General features: G+C 39.4%; 1 pseudogene; it reads right to left on the bottom strand.

Annotated features, from left to right (window-relative positions):
• Window positions 1-19060: 19060 nt before the first annotated feature.
• LOC147481643 (protein FAR1-RELATED SEQUENCE 3-like) lies at window positions 19061-21632 on the bottom strand (annotated as a pseudogene).
• Window positions 21633-21948: the final 316 nt, after the last annotated feature.

The following is a 21948-nucleotide window of genomic DNA, read 5'->3' as shown; positions in this document are numbered from 1 at the left end:
TAGAACGTACTAATATAGGAAATAAAAATTGACTCAACTCTATAAGAGTTCCACCCATTATGGGGTTAACAAGAATCAAATTGCTTGGGACATAAGCAGACACTAAGTAAAATTAAAACTTACCTTATCTCCGCTTTATTCATCATCCCGCTCATCATCTTCTTCTATAAAGAAGTGAGGTTCATTCGATCTGCCATGCCATGATAATTTGCCGGCTTTCCGCCATTTATCATCTATTATTGCTAACCTATTAAAGCCACTTGATCCGACGGGGTGTACGGTGCAACCTGATGAGGTTGTATCCTCCACCCTTGCCAAGTCATTGCACAGAAAGATCGAATAATACTATTGGTGGGTCGCGATTAATCGTCGACCGTAATCCAATCTGTGAAAACGTGTACAAAAAATAGGAAAGAAACATAACATAATACGGAAATTAGAACAGGCATAAGAAGATACTTATGCCTCATGCTATGGGCTCGTGCTAAACTAGACATCAAGGTTCGGGAAGGTCATGGCACATACGTCCCGTGGCTAAAGCAAGGAAGACGGCAAGTGGCATCATTCACGTAAGAAAAAACGCCATTCCCTAAAATATTTAGCATGATCCAAAACATAACAGTTCCTATGTTCATGGACCGAGGGCTACCAAAGGCGACGTTATATTCCCTTTTGTCCTCGATCACGGAAAATGCCTGCCCCCATAGGACTCATGCAAAACTCATAAGTGTAGACATACATATTATCTACCCAATAGCACCATGGGTCTTGTATTTCAAATGGGCATAGCAAGTCCAAGAACAAATGCTAGCAAGAACCTGGTAATTTCCATTGGTTCATCATCTATGTTGATGGAGAACACTTGTTCTCCATCTGGTCTCTCAAAGAAAATGCAGTTATCGTAAAAATAAGATGCTAGTGTTGGAGAATAAAGTGCATTGGGTCTTACCATAAGCGGTTCCCAGCCAACGTATGTGATCGCCTCGCGAAACCAAGCACCATAAGTAGTGCTTTGGAACAAATCTTCGAAAGACTATTCCGGTATCAATGTAGGAGATGTCATCTCAAAATTACGCTCTGGAATAGCTGCAAATGACCTCGAACAACCCGCAGAAAACCGAATTTTTCGGTCCACGGAAGTCGGTAGCGAAGCGCTCGACTGATTTGAATTCCAGTGTTTGAGCGCGAAGTCACGCTCACCTTAGCGAAAAGTCGCTCTGTACAAAATTTTGACAAATGTGTAGGGCGCGCTGAAAGTGCGCTCCTCCAGGGCGAAAGCGCCCGAGGTGTCTTGAAGATCGAAAAATGAGACGAAACGTGGAAAACGTGGGAGTGAAAGGTGAGTGATGGAAGTTAGGTGTAGTGTGGGTTGTGAGTGTAGAATGAATGAAGTTTATATAGGTTTTAAGTTGCTAAAACGGATCGGGAAGTTGCCAAAAAGTTTTTACGGCAGTTTCCGGAAATAATAAAATTTCCAAACCCGAAAACGAAAACAACTCATTTTCTTGATTCTACAACAAACCTAGTATCTTTTAGGTTGAATTTAGGATAGAATCTACCTATTTTATCGAGATTTCATCCTACCATGATATTTATTCATAGATATGCCTAAACGGCCATATTTTCACCCTGACTCCGCAATAACTTCTAAAACAAGGGTCATATAAAAATCATGCTGGAATAGATAACACCACCCCTAAACAATTTGGGAAGGTGGGATCAATATTAAACAATCACGCACAATAAAAATAACGACATTATATTAAAATTGGCATTAAATGCCCTTTTACTACAAAATCCAAATTACGGAATTAAACCTTACATTAAAATAACTAACAATAATAAAACTACAAATAAAAAACATCAAACTATACTATCCCTAACTACTTCAGTACTGGTAGCGGAGGGCACACGCTCAGGAGATGGCTCCTGAGCTCCCGATGGGCCAGCACCATTCGCCTTTTCGGTGACGACGCTGCGTGCCCTCGATGGTGTGTCCTCGGAAGGAGAATCCCCATGAGGTGGGAATCGTGGTGCGCATGTCGGCCCGAATCGGCGGAAGCTTCTAGCTCGATCCTCATCTGTTCCCACCGCTCGTCCTCCCGCTGGAATCGGATCTTGAAGTTATGATGGATAGGAGCCTGTCGAGTCCAGAGGTCTTCGCAGATAGTGTTGAGTGAACGCATGCCACGATGAATTACGGCCATGCGCTCGATCCGACCAACACCTCCAAGGCATCGATATCAAAACAAGTCAAGTCCTCCTCATCCTCCGAGGCATTCTCATTTCCCCCATCCTCCTCATCATTCTCATTTCCACCATTTTCCTCGTCCTCTACCCTATCCTCAGGCAACCTCCCTCGTTGGACACAATCCTTATAAATAAGGATTTTTCAACACAGTGTAGGGTGATGTAAAACCTATCAAATATAGCGGAGTCGCTCTCAACTTCAGGCAAGATGATCTTGGTTATCAACACGGAGGTGTAACGGACTTCCCTACTCCCCTAATCATGCTAAGCAAAACTCCAAGATATAGAACTTCGTGACTTCCCCATAACGAGTATCCATAAAATGTGGAGGCAGCTTCGGACCGATGTCGCCGACCTTCTCCTTCCCCAAGACGTTCGACCAATCCACCGAGCCGCAAAGCGCAGCCATTGAAACCGGTTGGTTCTAAAGGATGCTGGCGAACACAATGCGAAGCTTCGATTGTAGTTACCTTTCGAATTTCGGCTTTTCACATTCATCAATGGCTCTACCCCGCTATATTGGGACTCTTAACATGGCATCAAAATGGATTCTAGGCGGAATGCCTAGAATCTCAACCAACAACCCAAGAGTTATTTCCTTCCTCCTCTTCGGCCACCATAACAAAATTCTACTCCCCTCCAACTCCCTCATTTTAGATCTAAAACCGTCGGACTAAGTCTTCGTGGTAAAAGGCTTCTGGTTGATTTAAGCCCAAACTTTACCCCTTAAAAACTATTCCAGTCTCTACTAATCATTTAGATTTTTGTGTAAAACGCGCCGAAGTGGTTTAGCAAGAAATGTTTGCTCGCAAAATTCGGACGTTTATTAAGCCATTGGAGTGTTTGGAATGTAGTGGGGGTTTAAATGGGATGTGGTGTTGGAATTTTTAGCACCAGTCGATCGAATGAAAAAATTGGTGGTGGTGGCGATGGTGCCGACAGTTCACAATTTTTTTTTGGTTTTTGAAATTTTCGATGGTTTTTGGTTTTTTAACTTGGTGGAGATGGTGGTGGAAGGATTTAAGAAGATTTGAAGTGGATTTTTGATGGTTTTCCAGATGGGTTAGTTTAGGTTTTAAGTTTTCAATTTTTTTTTTTTAAAAAAAAATTTTGAAGCTTGGTGGTCGCTTAATGGCGGTTTTGAAAAGATGAAATCACGACTTGGTGTGGAGGTAAAGAACCGCTCATTTCCATTTCTAGGTTGGGCCAAGCCCAATTCGAAATTTTCGAATTTTTCGATTTTTAATATTCTTTATAACAACTTCAAACTAAAATTGCCGCCGTTACAAGTCCGATTTTTCTGAATGAGATATGGAAATGATCAGAGAGAATTTCCAATCCAATGATCTATAAAACACTCTATTCCGACCGTGGATGACATATAAGATAGTGGAAAACACCTCGAAGTGCATGCATGACGTATGTACGTTATGCGAACGAATGAACTCTAAATTCATAGAATATGTCAACCCGAATTGAATTACAATTAAACGGCTTAAACAACTCTAATGGGACATAAAACATTCTAGGACGGAAACACGACCACCCCACCCCCAAACAAATTTTTTACAACAAAGTTTAGAAAATTTGTTTTTTAACCGTGACTTCCTAGGCTACTATATTTATTATTTAATATTTTTTTCTTTTATAAGGAAAAATAATAAGCAATAAGGACATAATTCACTCCATAGAGAAACATGACTAAAAAATCCGAGAAAACATGCAAGAGTGGAAAACGTGAATTATGTTAAACGTGGACTTAGGATCCGGTACTTACAGCCACACACTCCATAGGGAGGGCCCGGTTACGTTAATGGTGCACTCACCAATATATGAAAATGAAAGGAAATGCACCAAACACAAAAGTTGAGTTGTTTATAGTGAGATACTCGAGACTTTATTTAAACATATGTCTAAATATGCAGTTTATCATATATCAACAACCGAAATAGTTGTGGATCATTCCATAAATAAATATCACAGAAAACATATCCAAACACAATCAAGCACCAAGATTTCCTATGACGCAACCTAGTGAACTGAAAACGAAGTCGGATAACCCTATAGCGTAACCTAGCATGCACCTTCTTTTTCATTTTTGAATGAGAGGGTGTCCTAGTGAATAAGTGTGGAAAAGTGAATGGTTGTGGAAAAAATGGAGGATATGGATAAGTTGGAGAAGGAAAGCATGTAAACAATGAGGATGTGGGTTTAGCACAAAACTCATTCATGGTGTAGGTAGGGACTGTTTCAAGTCTGAAAATAAAGGTGTCAAATGTTTTGTTCTTCCTCAAGTATTTGTTTACTAGGTGGATTTAAAAATTATGAAGCCTGAAAAAAAACAAAAGGATCGAGTGCAAACTCGAGATCCTTTTGAAAGGGTGGAAGGAGGGGAGTCGAGGTGGATGTTGTGCAAAGTAGTTCCTGATTGGGTGAATCATCACCTGCTCTAAGAAACTCATCAAATTCCTCATCTAGATTGGTCATATCCACGTTACTATGATAGTCCTCTATATCTTTGAGAAAGTCATCTATCTCATCATCATCCGTAATATGTGTATCGACTAGTGTGGGGATGAAAATGTTGGAGTCTGAACTTCCAAAGGAAAGAAATTTGGGCATATGATTATCAGGGAACGTGTTGTTGAAATAATCTCGAGCGAAGCTCTCGATCATGCTAACCTCTCCATCCATAGACGAATCGGGTAAATGTGTCTTTGTTTTAAAAACATTTACTTCAACAGCAAGATGGCCAAAAGACATGGACATTGAACCATCGCGGCAATTAATGAGCGCATTGGCAGTTGCCAGGAAAGGACGCCCTAAGATGATCGAGACAGAGTCGTTAGCGACATCTGTATCGAGGATGACAAAATCAGCCGGATAGTAGAAATCTTGAACTTTTACCAGCACATTTTCGACCACACCCTTAGGATACTTAATAGACCGATCAGCTAATTGCAACGTCATTTTAGTGGGTTGCATCTCGTCTAGACCTATTTGTCTATACAAATAAAACGGGAGTAAGTTAACACTAGCCCCCAAATCTAATAACGCTGTCGTCAGATAAGAATCTCCTAAGGTGCATTGTATAGTAGGGACTAACCGTGGTCCTTGTACTTAACAATTCCATTATGTTCGGATAGAGTTGGGAATTATTCTGTTAAAAAGGCTCTTTTGGTATATTGGTCTTAGGCCTAGTAGTACAGAAACTCCTTAAGAAACTTAGCATGGTGTGGTAGCTTTTTAATAGCTTCAAAGGAAGGGAAGGTTTATAGTTAGATTTTTGAAAACGTCCTAATCTCCTCATAATTAGTATCCCTAGTTAACATGGCTAATTTTTGTGGAAAGCGGTGGCTACTATATATTTAGCAATGGTATCACCTGGATGTTTAACCTTGGCTTTCTGTTTCTTAGGTTGTGTTATGGCCGGGTACCTCTACCGGTAGGCTCTTCAGTTTCTATTTCGGTATCTAGTAAAATAGCGGTGTAGGGTTCTCGGGTGGGGTAACTATAGGCATAGTTACTTTGTTATCAACCATTCTGCCGAAAGCGGAGTGGTGATGGCCTTTAGCTCACCTACATTTTCATATTCATTACTAGTATTATTGGTTACTTCAAAGGCTGTGTTTGTTGTTTTAGGATTAGGTATTGCGTGACTGAAACACACCTTTGGGTTGGGCTTTATCTTGGGCTAACCGTTGGCTTAAATTATTTACGGATTGTAGAAGCCGTTGGTTAGATTGAGCCATGGTTTGGAAAAGTTTTTGCTCTCACTTGTATGAAGGTGTCAAGACGATCCATTATTATGGGTGTAGTAGTCACGGGTGGTGTGATTGGAACTATCTCGCGTGAATTATTTATTGGCGGATTTTGATAGTTATTATTTACCGGACGACGATACCTCTATTAGCATTATAATTATTATAACTACCTTGACCTTGTACTTGACCTTGTCGAGGTTGCACTTGGTTGTTGTAATTATTAAAATTACCCCGACCACGTCCTTGTCGTGGTGGAGCTTGGATAAAACGTCGTTGGCCTAACATATTGATTATTGTACCACGGAAGTGTGGCGTGTTGGTTATTTCTCCAACCGAAGTTGGGATTTTGTCTCCAAGGGGCGTTAGGTTCACTATTAATGGAACAAGCCTGTTCATAGGCTATAGGACAGTGGAAGTCGGGATGCTCAGGGCTCCAACAGAAACTACATGGATTTGAATTTACATTCATAAAGGGGATAGGCTTTTGTTGAACAGAAATGACCTCTACCTTTTTAGTGAGTGATTCGATTAGAGTTTTAAGCTCGGGATCGTGTTTGATTCCAAACATACCAGCGCCTTAACGGTATTAGAAGAACTAGCGGAGCGGTGGATATCGTCACTACCCTCCCAGTTGTTATTTCGCATAGTTTGATCCTCTATAAATTTATAAGCCTCCGAGTCTCCTTTACTTAAAAAACTACCCCCATTCATTATGTCAAGGACTTCTTTATGGTGGTGTAGAAGTCCTTTGAAAAAGGCACGAACTAACGTGTCTTTCGCTAGGTTATGATGTGGACACTCTATAAGGAGATCGGTGAAACGATTCCAAGCCTCTGAAAATGATTCATGAGGATTTTGTCGAAAAAAATGAATCTTGGAAAGCATCTCATCCGTCTTTAGGGGTGGGTAAAATGTTCCATAAACAAATGAACAAGTTTAGCCCACGAGTCCACGTAATTAGGCGCTTTGGGCGGTTAACCAAGACGCCTTTTATCGGGTAAGGTGAAAGGGAATACCCTCAGTTTAATTTGTTCCGCACCAACCGTAGGATGATGGATTGTTGTAAGGACTTGTTCAATCCTACACATGTGCTGATAAGGTTTTTCATGGTCTAAACCATGAAAAACAGGCAACGAATTAAAAATATTTGGGGATTCGAAATCCCCAATCGGTCCGCTAGAACGATGCAAGATTTGGGGCTATCGCTCAAGGCTTTATAAAAGTCCGAGAGAGGAGTCTCTCCTTCATCGGGCATTATGTCAGGTAGAGTATGTGGAATAGTAGCTAGAGGTGTAATGAGTGGTATACTAGATAGGCGTGCTTGTTGATGTTCTTTGTGTAATTATGCTCGGTGTTTTGTTCGACCCGGATCTTAATCTCATACAAGGCTAAGACCAAACTTAGCTAATTACGCCAACACTCCAAACAACCCCGATATACTAGTATAAACCTCTAACAGGAGATCGCGAGGTGTGGAAGAAAGGAATACCTGATTGCGTCATTGCTTCGCTTATAAATAAGCGTCTTGTTTACGGCGTGTTCAGGTGTATATAACAAGTTAGAACACCTGAAAACTTGAAAAATTGAAGTTCGAATCAAACCCGTGGAAATCCGGCAAAATTCAACTCGAGCGCAGGTGCTCCACTTTGGCGCTGGGTCACTTCGAGTGTAAGTTTAAGTTACAGTGTTTGGTAGGGCGGGCTTTTGTTTAGGCGGCTCCGGCCAACTTGGTAAGAATTTTTTTTTGAGGCCTTTTTTTGCGAGTCACACTCCGTGCAATTTTTTTCTCAAAAGTTTTCAATGCTGAAACATACAACCACAGTATGAATCAAACAAGGGTGGGTGGGTTTAATGGGACTTTAAGAAGAGTACTTATATTACGAAAACAATGCGAAAGTGAAACTAAGATGGCAGCGGCGCTATTTGATAAAACATAAAAATAAATAGTTTACCTACGAAATGAACGATAAAACTCAAAACGTAAGTAAACTAAAACTATTTTACGTGCCTAAATTTTATCAAAGATTTCTACTCTCAATCCTATGAGATATAGTGGAGTAGAGTGATTCGTTCCACTCCTAGTCCTTCCGCATGCTGTGTTCTCTACGTATAAGTAAACTTAACTAAAGTCTAATGAGAGATTTATGAAATGGCAACTAGACTACGATGCAACTACCCACAAGATGCAACTAGTCGACTATGAGAACAACTATGGGAATGCTACGTCGATTCTATGATAAGGAGTTGAGGGGGATTGATTCCACCTTAACTTGACTTAATCCTACTAACGACGAATTGTCGTAATCCGAATTGAACTGCTTCGCAGAACAATCTGGTTACTCCTAATCCCTAATTACACATGGCATTTCTACCAATTCATAATTAGCATGTGAACGATTACACCCATTCTCATGGTGAACTAATCATTTCTAGAGTGGAAAGGAAATTATGACGGCTCTACGATAATCGGGATCAAGCTTTCATCAAGGCTTCTCAACCCCCTCAAATGGAGGTTTAGCCGAGAATCATCACGCTATCATTCCCAATGGAATTCAAACAAGACATGATATAAAGATTGAAATTTTGCTTGTTTAAACTCAATTCAAAACTACTAATGCAATAATTGAATTAAACTAATAATGACAAATAATTAAATCTACGAATTGAAATTAAACAATTAATGGAAATGAAACTAGATTATGGAGAACACTATTTTATTAAGTTAATGAATAATAAAACAATTATTCAAATACTAAATTAATAATCTAACTAATCTAGGTCTAGCTATCTACGTAATAAGGGAATTTAGATCTAAACAATTGTAAATGACAAGAATCGAAATTGACAAACTAGCTATTTAATTTATCAAACTAATGAAGAACAATGATTCTAAAGATTAATCTAAAACAATAATTGAATTTAAACTAAACTTAATTTTATTACATGAAAACTAGATATAGAATTATCTATAGTTTTAGGTCTAACTAGCTACCATTAACAAAGAGTTAAGCTTTGGTTTTTATACTTTCAGATCCAAAAATCGTGCATGGGCTTGGAGCCATGTTTTAGGCCAGAGAATCAGGCCCAAAACCCAATTCTTTCAGTCCAAAAAGGCCTCTTCAGCTGCAGTTGGCTTCAATAGACTTTTCGTCCACTTATGCTCCTCTAATTGGATCAAATCTTAGACCATTGGAAATCCCTTTCCGATCCGGTCGTTTTGACATAAGGTAGGCCCCATTCTGAGGTCTGAGTCCAAAGATACGGCCTTCGAAGTTCTCACGACTTGTGTCTTTGTTTACTTGTCGACTTTTCAACTTTTAACCGGGCTTTAGAAAGGCTTTGTCTTTTTGAATCTTGGCCTTTAATCACGGAACTCCTTAGTAACCGACCTTTGCTCCTTTATCTCGCTAAAGTGGCACATTTCTGCACATAATGGACTTTGAAGCCTGAAATGCATAAAAACACGTAATCAGTGTTAACTCTTAATTATTACTCACATAATTGGTCTAAAAGTATGACTGTTACAGGGTTAAAACTACAGTTTTGGGCTCTTATCATTGCGCTCTGATGAAATTCTGTCAGAGAGTGCCTAGGCTGCAGTTAAGCTCTCCATCCATCAGGTAGCTCCGAAATACTTGATAGTGCTAAAATGGATAAGAAGATGGGAATCGTGGGAGTGAGAGGTGAGAGATGAAAGTGAGGTGTAGTGTGGGTGAGTGAGAGGTGAGAGATGAATGAAGTTTTTATAGGTTTTAAATTGCTAAAATGAATCAGGAAGTTACCAAAAAGTTTTAAGGCAATTGTCGGAAAGAAAAAATTTCCAAAACCGAAAACGGAAACAACCCATATTCTTTATTCCAAAACAAACCTAATATCTTTTAGGTTGAATTTAGGATAGAAACTGCCTAATTCATCGAGATTTCATCCTATCACAATATCTATTCATGGTGATGCCCATATCGGCAATATTCTCAACCCTCACTCCAACACAAATTCTAAACCGGAGGATCATATCAAAAATCATGCTAGAATACATAATACCACCCCCAAACAATTCGGGAAGGTGGGATTAATGATAAAAACAATGCACAATTTAAAAAGAACTGGATTATATTAAAACAGAAATTCAAACAACATTTAACAACCAAATTCAAAATTAAATACAGAATTCATAAATTAACATCTGATCAACTAAAATAAAAAGCAAATACAAAACAACATCAACTCATAATATTCCTAAACCACTCCCTGCTGGTAGTGGAAGGGACATGGGAAGGTGATGTCTCCTGAGCTCCTGATAGGCCAGAGCCATCCGTCCTGCGGCGACGACGCTCATGCCTCACAGACTAGTCCTCAGAAGAAGCACCCCCTGGGGTGGAAAGCATGCAAGCATATCGTCTCAGAATTTGCACTGAGCTTCCATCTTGGCCCTCATCTGTTCCCACCGCTCATCCTCGCACTGGGCACGAGTCTCAAAATTATGATACATGGTAGCCTACCGAGTTCGGAGGTCTTCACAAATAGTATTGAGAGGACACATGCCACAATGAATCACAGCCATGCGTTCTGCATCCGACCTACACCTCTCCAAGGCATCGACATCAAAACATGTCGTGTCCTCCTCATCCTCCGAGTCATCCTCATCGACTACCCTCTCTTCAAGCAACCTCCAAACTCGTTGGATACACTCCATATAAATATGGGGATTTCAGTGCTCTTTCAGGCAAATCCTATCAGAAGTCGGAGTTACTCTCAAGGTCATCATGATCTTGGTTATCAAAACGGGGAGAGGTGCAATACTCTTCCCAACTCCCCTAATCATGTTACCCAAAACTCCAAAATACAGAACTCGTACTTCTGCTGTTGGAGTATCCATAGAATGCGAATGCAGTTCAGACCAATGTCACTAACGTTCTCCTTCCCTATGACATTCCTACCAATCCACTGAGCTACAGCCAGCTGGTTGGTTCTGAGAGACGACTGGCGAACACAATGTGAGCTCGCATTGTAGTTTCCTTCCGGAACAGTCACGTTCATCAAAGGTTCGACCCCAGTAAATTGGGAATCTTGTAGTGTGGCATCGAGATGGCGTCTAGGCGGAATGCCTAAAATCTCAGCTAACAACCCAATAGATACTTCCCTCCTCCTCCCATCCACCTTAACAGAAATCCTATTTACATCTAACTACTTCGTCCTATAAAACTGTCGGACCAAATCTTCATGGTAAAAATCTTATGTCGAGTACCACAAACCACTCCAATCTCTCCTAACCATCTCGTCACCATAAAACGGCGTGAAGTGGTCGGCATTAAACGCGTGCTCCGGCAAAATCCGACGTCTTTGAGCCATTTTAAGATTTGGGGCGAGTTGGGGCTTTAAATTGAATGTGGGGATGGTGTTTGAGACAACCTCACTAACCAAACAGTGGTGGTGGCACGGTGGTGGCGCATTAGTTCAAATTCCTCAATTTTTTTTTGTTTTTTTCTAATGTTTTGGTGGTGGGAATTTGTGGGGATGGTGGTGGGTGTAGTTTGGAGAAGATTTGGGGTCGATTTAATTGATTGGCGTGGGTGTAATTAGATTTCTTTTCTTTTTTTTTTTTTAGGTTAGGTTTTTTAAGCTTGTTAATGGCGGTGGTGGGAGATGGAATCGCGAACTGTTGGTGTGAAGGAAAGGGACGCACGTGCGTGGCACATGTGCACGAGTTTGGGCCCAAGCCCAATTTGATTTTCCGATTTTTGTTGAGTTTTCGCGCAACTTTAAACTAAAATTGCCGCTTCGTTACCACTCCGATTTTTGCGAATGAGTTATGGAAATGATCAGGAGAGAATTTCCAATCCAATGATCCATAAAACACTCTATTCTGACCAGGGATGACATATAAGAAGATGGAAAATGCTTCAAAATGTGCGTGACGTAAGTTATGCGAACGAATGAACTCTAATTTCATAGATAAAGTCAACTCAAATCGAAATACAATTAAATGGCCTACACAACACAAATGGAAAGTTGAACAATCCAGTACATAAATGAACACCCCACCCCTAAACAAATTTTTGGCAACGAAGTTTAGAAAATTGGTTTTAAAAGTAGGTCTTTTAAAGTCAGATTCCCGAGACTTCCTAAATTACTATTTTTATGATTTTAACAAATTTTTTTATTTTTTTTTTATAAATAAGGTTTAATATAAGAAAAACAATAAAGCAATAAATGCATAATTCACACCATAGAAGAACATGACTCAAAATCCGAGAAAACATACAAGAGTGGAAAACGTGAATTATGTTTAACGTGGACTTAGGATCCGGTACTTACAACCACACACTCCATAAGGAGGACTCGATTACCTGAATGGTGCACTTACCAATATATGGAAATGAAAGAAAGTACACCAATGAAAACGGTCAGTCCTCATAGACAGGGCCCTGTAAAAGGACTTCCTCTACATCAGGGGACAATAGCTCGTGAAAATGTTTCAACCGTTGGCCATTGACTTGAAAGGTATTGTTGTCCTTGGGATTTACCAAGGTGATTGCCCCATGAGGTGACTTCAGTAGCCAAAAAAGGACCAGACCAACGGGTTTTTAATTTCCCTGAAAAAATATGTAGACGGGAGTTGTAAAGCAAGACTTTTTGACCTACCACAAACTCTTTGCGCAAGATTTGCTTATCATGAACATGTTTCATGTTAGCTTTATAATCCTTCACGAGATCATAAGAATCGCTACGGATTTCTTCAAGCTCATTGATCAATTGCAACTTGCGCTTGACACCCGCCTCATCGACATTGAAGTTAAGGATTTTTATAGCCCACATAGCACGGTGCTCCAATTCAACGGGCAAATGACAAGGTTTCCCAAATACAAGTCTAAAGGGAGACATACCTATAGGAGTTTTGAAAACCATCCTATATGCCCATAAGGCATCAGATAGACGCTTTGACCAGTCCTTCCTATCAGGATTTACAGTTGTTTCTAATATCTTTTTGATTTCCCTATTAGAAACTTCTACCTGTCCGCTAGTTTATGGATGATACGGAGTTGCTAATTTATGTGTAACTCCATACTTTTTCACTAGAGATGCAACAACTCTGTTGCAAAAATATGTTCCACCATCACTAATGATGGCTTTGGGAATGCCAAATCGATAGAAAATATATTCTTTAACAAAAAACACAACTGTCTTATGGTCATTGCTACGGCAAGTCATGGCCTCTATCCATTTAGACACGTAGTCCACGGCGACTAGAATATAAATTAAACCGTGGGAAACTGGAAAGGGACCAATGAAATCAATGCCCCATACGTCAAAAATTTCTACCACCATGATTGGATTCAATGGCATCATATTACGCTTCGTGATTCGCCCAAGTTGTTGGCAACGAATGCACGTCTTGCAATGCACTTGGGCATCTTTAAAGAGAGTAGGCCAATAAAACCCACATTGAAGAATTTTAGCAGCTGTTTTCATACCACTAAAATGGCCACCACACTCTTTGTCATGGCAGAATGAGAGAACCTCATTATATTCCCATTGGGGAATACAACGACGAATAATCTGATCTGCACAATACTTGAAAAGGTAGGGCTCATCCCTGTAGTATAGCTTAACTCTGGCCAAAAACTTCTTACGTTCATTTCTTGACAAATCATAAGGAATAACATCAGACGCTAAATAATTCACAATGTCAGCATACCGTGGTGCAGAAAAAATAGCATACAGATGCTCATCTGGAAAAGAGTCCGGTATGGAGTCAGAATCACTATCATCGTCGTTTGTAAGTCTAGATAAGTGGTCGGCAACTACGTTTTCGACCCCTCATTTGTCCTTTATTTCTAATGTGAATTATTGTAGGAGAAGAATCCATCGGATTAATCTCTGCTTAGCATCCTTCTTTGTGAGAAGGCACCTAAGGGCTGCATGGTCTGTGTAAACTAGAGTCTTAGAACCAACCAAATAAGGACGAAACTTATCTAAAGCATAAACGACAGCTAAGAATTTTTTTTCAGTAGTTGTATAATTCCTCTAAGCATCGTTTAGAGTTTTACTAGCATAATAAATAATAGTGGATTTATTATCTAGTTTTTGTCCCAAGACAGCACCAACTGTATAGTCACTAACATCACACGAGTTCGAAAGGTTTAAACCAATCGGGAGGCTGTATAATGGGTGCAGAAGTTAAGGCGGCTTTTAAAGTATCAAAAGCTTGTTTACAGTTAAAATTAAAATCAAAGATGGCCTCCTTTAAAAGCAGATTAGTTAAGGGTCTAGCTATTTTCAAAAAATCTTTAATAAAACGCCTATAAAAACCTGCATGGCCTAGAAAGGCTCTAATATCATGGACAGTCCGTGGTATAGGTAGAGTCGCTATCTTATCTAGTTTGGCCTTATCTACTTCGATGTCATCACTAGATACGATGTGACCTAGTACTATGCCTTTTTTCACCATGAAGTGACATTTTTCCCTATTTATAACGAGACTCTTCTCTTCACATCGTGTTAAAACTTTAGACAGGTTAGACAGGCATTCAGTGAAAGAGTCTCCATAGATAGAAAAATCATCCATGAACACTTCCATGAAACGCTCTACCATGTCACTAAATATATGAAGCATACACCGCTGGAAGGTACCAGGAGCATTGCAAAGGCTAAAAGGCATTCGTTTATAGGTGTATGTTCCAAAAGGACATGTGAAGGTAGTCTTTTCTTGGTCATCAATATCAATAATAATTTGGAAATAGCCAGAGTAGCCATCCAAAAAACAATAAAAAGCATGACCAGCTAGACGTTCAAGCATCTGATCTATAAAGGGTAAAGGAAAATGATTTTTCGTGTCATGGCATTTAAACGTTTGTAATCAATACAGATCCTCCATTTCATAGGACCATGTGTGGCAATATATTCACCCTTGGTGTTACGTACCATGGTAATCTCTAATTTCTTTGGAACTACATGAATGAGACTTACCCATTCGCTATCAGAGATTGGGTATATGATACCCACATCGAGTAACCGTATGACCTCTTCCCTGACCACTTCTTTCATGGCAGGGTTTAAACAACGCTGATGTTCACGGGAAGTCTTTGTGTTATCCTCTAAATGGATACGATGAGTGCACACATTAGGGTCAATTCCCTTTATGTCGGCTAGGGACCAACCAATCGTAGAACGATGTTCCCTAATCACCCTGATCAACCGTGTCTCTTCCTCCTTAGATAGCAGAGAAGATATAATTACCGGATGACTACCATCCGGAACAAGTTGAATATACTTTAACTCGGGAGGAAGAGGTTTAAGCACCGGGGTGGAAGAAATATCGATAAATACTTTTGGAGGGTCCTCATCTTGAGTAATGAATACTTGCTTAGGCAGCAGGCCTTCAAACTCTGTATATGGGGCAACCGAAGGGTCTACGATTTGTGTAGACTCAAAGATGGTGTTGACTTCCTCTATGTAGGAGTCATCGACAAAATCTGAACTTCCAAAAGAAAGGAATTTATGCATATGGTTTTTCGGAAACGTGTTATTAAAGTAATATTGAGCTAAGCTCTCGATCATGCTAACCTCTCCATCTATTGACAAATCTGGTAACTGTTTCATCATTTTAAAAACATTTACCTCAACCGAAAGATGGCCAAAAGACACATCGAACTATCGCGGCAGTTTATAAGCGTGTTGGTAGTCGCTAAGAAGGGACGCCCTAAGATGATCAGAACAAAGTCGTTAGCGACTTCTATATCGAGGATAACAAAATCAGCAGGATAGTAGAAATCCTAGACCTTAACAAACACGTTTTCAACCACGCCCTTAGGGTACTTAATAGATCAATCCGCTAATTGCAACGTCATTTAGGTTGCACTTTCTCTTGAGCTAACTGCTGTAAGGAAAGTTGGATGGCTTGTAAAATCTGTTGTTGAGATTGCATAAAGGTATCAAAACGATCCGTTGTGGAGTAGTATTTGCTCGGGTTGTGTGACAGAACTATGTCACGTTGATTATTAATGGGTGGATTTTGGTAGTTATTATTTCTTTGAACGATACCTATTAGTATTATAATTATTATTGTTATAATTATTATAATTACCCTGATTATTGTCGTGGTATATTTGTTGTTATAATTATAATTACCCTGATCTTGTCCTTGACCTTGTTGTGGTGGGCCTTGGTTATAATTATTTGTTGGCCTAACATTTTGATTATTAAACCCTGGAGGTGTTACTTGTTGATTATTTCTCCAACTGAAATTAGGATGTGGTCTCCAAGGGGCATTAGGAATAGGAAAACTATTAATCGAGCAAATATTATCTTGTTGTGACTGTTGTTGTTCATAGGCGAAAGGACAATAGGAGTCGGGATGCTCTGGACTCAAACAGAAATTACATAGATTGAAGTTGACATTCATGACAGGGATCGGCGTTTGTTGAACAGAAATAGCCTCTACCTTTTTAGTTAGAGATTCGATTAAATTTTTAAGTTCCGGATCGGTTTCATCTCAAACATACCCGCAGCTTTAACTGTTGTAGAAGAACTAGCGGAACCATCCCCCCCACAGTTATTATTATGCTTAGTTTGATCTTCTAAAAATTTATAAGCCTCTGAGGCTCCCTTACTTAGGAAACTACCCCATTCATTATGTCAAGCACCTCCTTGTGGTGGTGTAACAGTTCCTTGAAAATGGCACGAACTAGCGTGTCTTTCGCGAGCACTATACCAAAATAGGACATCCCTAACAGTCAGAAACCGTTACTAAAAATATTTGTAACGGTTTTATCCACGTCCACATTTGAAGCGTTGCTAATTAGTTATTAATATTAAGTAGAACGGTTTATAACAGTTACATAATTATTTATTGTATCGGTTTCTAACCGTTACTAAAATATTTACTAACGGTTTTCTTTGCTCAATTGTATTACTCTTTTAGCAACGGTTTTATAAAATTAGTAACACTTTTTGGTGTTACTCTTTTTTAACATCAGTAACGGTTTTATAACATTAGTAACGCTTTTTGTGTTACTCTTTTTAACATCAATAACGGTTTTATAAAAATAGTAACGCTTTTTGTGTTACTCTTTTCTAACATTAGTAACGGTTTTATAAAGTTAGTAACGCTTTTTTATGTTATTCTTTTCTAACATTAGTAACACTTTTATAAAGTTAGTAACGCTTTTTTGTGTTACTCTTTTCTAACATTAGTAACGCTTTTTTGTGTTACTTATTGCAAAGCTTAGTAACGGTGAAGAACCGTTACAAAACTATTTCATATGTAAAAAAAAAATCCCCAAAACCACCCCCCTTTTTGGGAGACTACTTAACCTGCATAAAGATGCCCCCACTTATTGGGTATTTTACAATCGTCCATAATATAAACAAGAAATCTTACAAGTACATCCAATCACATAATCTTTTATTAAAATAACATCACCAAAACGTCTTTCATAAATTGGACTTGCCACGAATGAAATACACACTATTTTCAAATCAATGGGACTTGTCCTTAAACTCAAGCTCTCATATCATTTGTACAAAACTAGCACCTTCAGTAGTTGTAAGCATCGGGGGATGACTTTGGGATGGTATCATCAAAAAGTCCCTTTCATCCTATACACCAATAGAAATAAATAAAAGGAGTCGAAAGCAAGAAAAACAAATATGTATATATAGATATATACTTATATCCTATTCTTAAGTAGTAGCTCCTTATACTCAAACTACGAATTCAGAAAACAGAGTATGGTAGCATAATTCTTAAGTAGCAGTATGTTTTGTCCCTTCCAAGAGATCGGAAAGTTCAGTATTTATTTTCACTGGTCCAACAACCAAACTCACAAAAAATGTGGCAACAGGGTCTCATACTCCTAACAATATGAGCAATTCAAACTCCAATAAATTGTTCCACTTGAGCAGTCTTCAAAGATCCTACTTTTGACACCGTTTTGTGCCTTCCAGAAAAATATTTGACGCAAGGAGGTGTTCTCTCGTCTCATATACAACCCTACAGACTTTATTAAATCCATGGGAAGAGTAAGAGAACAGTTCTATTGATTATTACTAAAGAAGCTCATGGAGTCCAAAAAAAGTTATATGCTGAAGATTACTGACCACTACTAGTGTGTATCTACGAGTATGATCATACTATTTGCAACAATTCTTTAAGATTAAATAGCTAAACAAAGTAAACAAAAACAAACAAAATCATTCACAACAATTCTTTGGAGCTTCCAAGAAATTTTCGCAAAACACCTACACCTTATACACGCCAGTTTTGTACTTGAGCAGATTCTAGAACGAGATTAACGTATTTGTAAATCACGCAAAGAGAGTGCCTTGGTGTTTTCAATAATCTGTTCGTACCTGCAAGTCAGATTAGAGAAGAAAGGGAGTGAGTTGGAAAGGGCTAGCCGACAAAGACACAAATGAATGCTTAGCGGGAGGAACACCAGTTGAACACTTACACATTCACATGATTGGGTTCCATGACAACAGTTCCCGACTTGAATCAATCTTTCGTCAAGCTTTGAATTTAGCACAAGATTCACTATCCATCTTTCGCCCTCGTCATAAGTCATATTCAACTTTTTCCTTAAAGTGTTCTCATTTATATAAATGAAAAGACAGATGAATGGACACTGAATTTCTGCACGCCACAAATTACTAGGCGAACAAAGTGAAACTAATTTACATATAAAACTGATTCTTCAAGTCGCATTTAATTACCCTATATCAATGCAATCGATGTATTTGCACTAAGTTTCAAATATGAAAACACGGGCATTTTCGAAAACTCATCCCTCAAAGGTAATCAGAGTAATAACATAGGCTCCAAATTGAGTCTTGAAAGTCGGAACTTCACCTCTCGATTCTCTCTGAAGGGTTCTTGCTATAATCTTGCAATTGGAATGAGAAACAAAATGAGCAGAACTAGATAAGCATGCTGACTATAGCTATGCAATTAAAACATAGGTTAATGGTCATGATACCGACACGCAATAATGAAATGAAGTCAAGGGTAGGAATTTGTGCCTTCAAATTGATTACAAAGAACTCGATTAAGCAGGTGAGTTCTTATTCTCCATGACCCAAGTCATGGATTTGAGGCAAGGCAAAATGACCTACATAAATTGAAAGAAACAAATAAACAAAGAGTTACCACATGTCTAGTGTCCAAATTCATTTCAACTTCTTCAAAACTTATCGACAAATGTCTTGAAAGAAAACCATCAACTATGGGTCAATAAAATTAACTTCCCAAAGATAGAATGAAGAACTTGTTAAGCATTTCCCTTCCATACCATATTATCGAAGGGCCATCATCCCGATGAAGAGAAACAGGGGGGCCATGTGAGGCAAATTCAAATCAGTAACTGGCGTGTGGAAGCTCTAGAATCATTAAGATTGAATCTACGCAGTGATTTCATCTTGTCGAGGCCACAGTAAAGGAGTCATATCCGAAGTAGAAGTAGGGGTTTTCTTGTTACCATCTTCGTGATTGCTTACTCTGTGAGAGCTAGGAGGCGTGACCCTTGCAACACTTTTTTTCACAACAACAATCTTCTTTGTACCCTCTCTGAGGGCATTCATTGCCACGTGATAAGTCTCCGTAGCTATTGCCCCTTCCTCGGCATACTTAATAGCTTCCCTACATAGATTGTTGTATCTCAAGGTCATGGACTCTTGAACACGAGCTCCCCATTACGCTCATCTGATCCAGTGGACTGTCTTGGCATTTCTTGTCCAACACTTCAAGATGTAATGAGATGGGAGAGTAAGTACATTTGTTACTGATGAAAAACCGCCAATATATGCCTACTGAGAGAATGCCTGAAAATTCAAACATCCGACAGCTGCAACTTGCTCTCATTTCGGGAACATTTAAGGTGACAATGTATGCCTTGTCGCCATCCTCAAACTTTGCTACCCGAAAAGTGCTAATTGCACCATCCCCTCAATTTTATTTGCGATATAAACAAACGCGTTTCAACTAATTCATCTTGAAATTTTGCAAATATTTTCCTCGTGGTACAAGTTTGCGGCTTGTTTCTCCATTGGGGAAGGAGTCTTCATCTCGGTGTGGTGTAGATTGTCTTGAAATCCGCTTCAATTTCTTTCTCAAACCAATTTTCTAAAGCTCTTTCATACTGACGAAAGAACATGGGCAGCGTGGTCTATTGGTTAGCATAACCATCAAAAAATGAACTAACACTTTCATACCCTTGATTCATGGAGATTGCAAAGAAAGAAAGTATCACGGAAATATACTGGGGCCCGGTGTCTACGAGCATTATACAAGGCCTGAAGCCAATCATTTTTCCTAAGATCATATTTGTCGACTAAAGAACTCCAAGATGATTCAAACTCCTCAATCGTCTCGGTCAAGTTGATGCACTTATAAAGTTCCCCTTGGAAAGTTAGATGGGTATGGCAGACATTACCAAGTCTTTCCCCGACCTTCCCTTAAAATGTGCCATTTACAAATACAATTAGAAGTTCCGGGAAAACTTGAACAATGCTACTCAGATAGCCCCGTCTCCGATCTGTTGTTAGAGAAACAGAACACGACCGGACATTGCTTCAAGCCAAGTCTTGAAGAGCCACAAAAAGAAGACTTCGGACTCGTCAAAGATTAGAGCACAACCAAACAAAGACCATCCATCGTGATGGTTCATACCGATGAATGGCGCGTATGGAACCCGATCTTGGTTAGGTCCGTACATAGTGTCAAAAGTAACAACATCCCCAGAGTGAATGTAAGCATTTCTTGACCTTGCATCTGCCCAAAAACATTAGTCATATGGCCCTCGTCGCCGAGTTGCATTGCATAAAAGAAGCCGGGATTCTCGGCTGCATACGCTTTGAAATAATCCGAAGATTCTTAAGGCCTCCCCAATGGTTTTCTTTACGTTAGAAGATCTACCATAACTTGAGGACCCAATTTCTCATTTGGGCGATTTGCTCTGAGGGGGAACATTCTGGCGGGGCAATTTGGTTCGACAGAGACGCGGTTTCCATCCATGGACATAAACATGACCCCATCGGAGGAAACTCCCACCCCCGATAAGTTTCAAAGAATGGTCTTTGCTGCCCTCGCAAAATGCCTACGAGGTCTAAGGTAATGCACTTTAATATTATATAAGGTAAAGGGAGCCAAATCCTGGAAAATCTCTCTTCTACAAAAGGATGAAATCAATTAATATTATATATAATTAAATAAAAAAGAAGTAAGTAATTAAATTAAATAAAGAACCTTGGATAAATCAAGAAAAGCATTTTCACGAAGATCGGGATTACTCAATTTGAAAACCAATTGTTCAGCGGAAGCCATTTTCTGCTCTTTGTCGGTGTTATTATTATTATTGTTATTGGAAAAAGAAAGAACGGCAGCTGCAGATGAAAATGAGGATCGATTAAATGACACAACGAATTGTCTGCGACCCAAATTAAGCCATGCAAACCAAAAAAACAAAACTAATAATTATTGTCCCGTTGCAACATAAAACTCCCTAGATTTGTCGACAACCAAGACTTAGCAGATGGAGGTTGGTGGAAGGTGGTAGAGGGGAATATCTTACTTGAACGGATAGCAATGGAGGTTCTTCCCAAGAATGTTGCTTTCGCCTTCATTGTCACCAAGGCGGAGTCCGAAATATCGATGTTTGCTTAAGGCCGTGCGTGCACGGTGGCGGGAACAACTCTAGAATATAATCATCACATCCAGACAACCCAGTGTAAGTGCTACGTAAACAGATAGCAAAGCAGCTACTTAACCCAAACATGCGTGCGTAGTGTACCAAGGGATACTCACTTTTGCTCAACTGTGTCATATCACTAGAGAAACACGAGCTTTTTGATGAAAATGCCCTCCCACCAACCCCCTGCCCCTTCTGTAAGTGATGCTCTGACCAGGCGTCGCCAAAACCCCACGTGTCAACATCTACTA

This window comes from Coptis chinensis, chromosome 8 (assembly GCF_015680905.1).
Source record: "Coptis chinensis isolate HL-2020 chromosome 8, ASM1568090v1, whole genome shotgun sequence".
Lineage (NCBI taxonomy): Eukaryota > Viridiplantae > Streptophyta > Magnoliopsida > Ranunculales > Ranunculaceae > Coptis > Coptis chinensis.
Note: the sequence above shows the minus strand (reverse complement) of the source record. Positions and strands in the feature narration are given on the sequence as shown.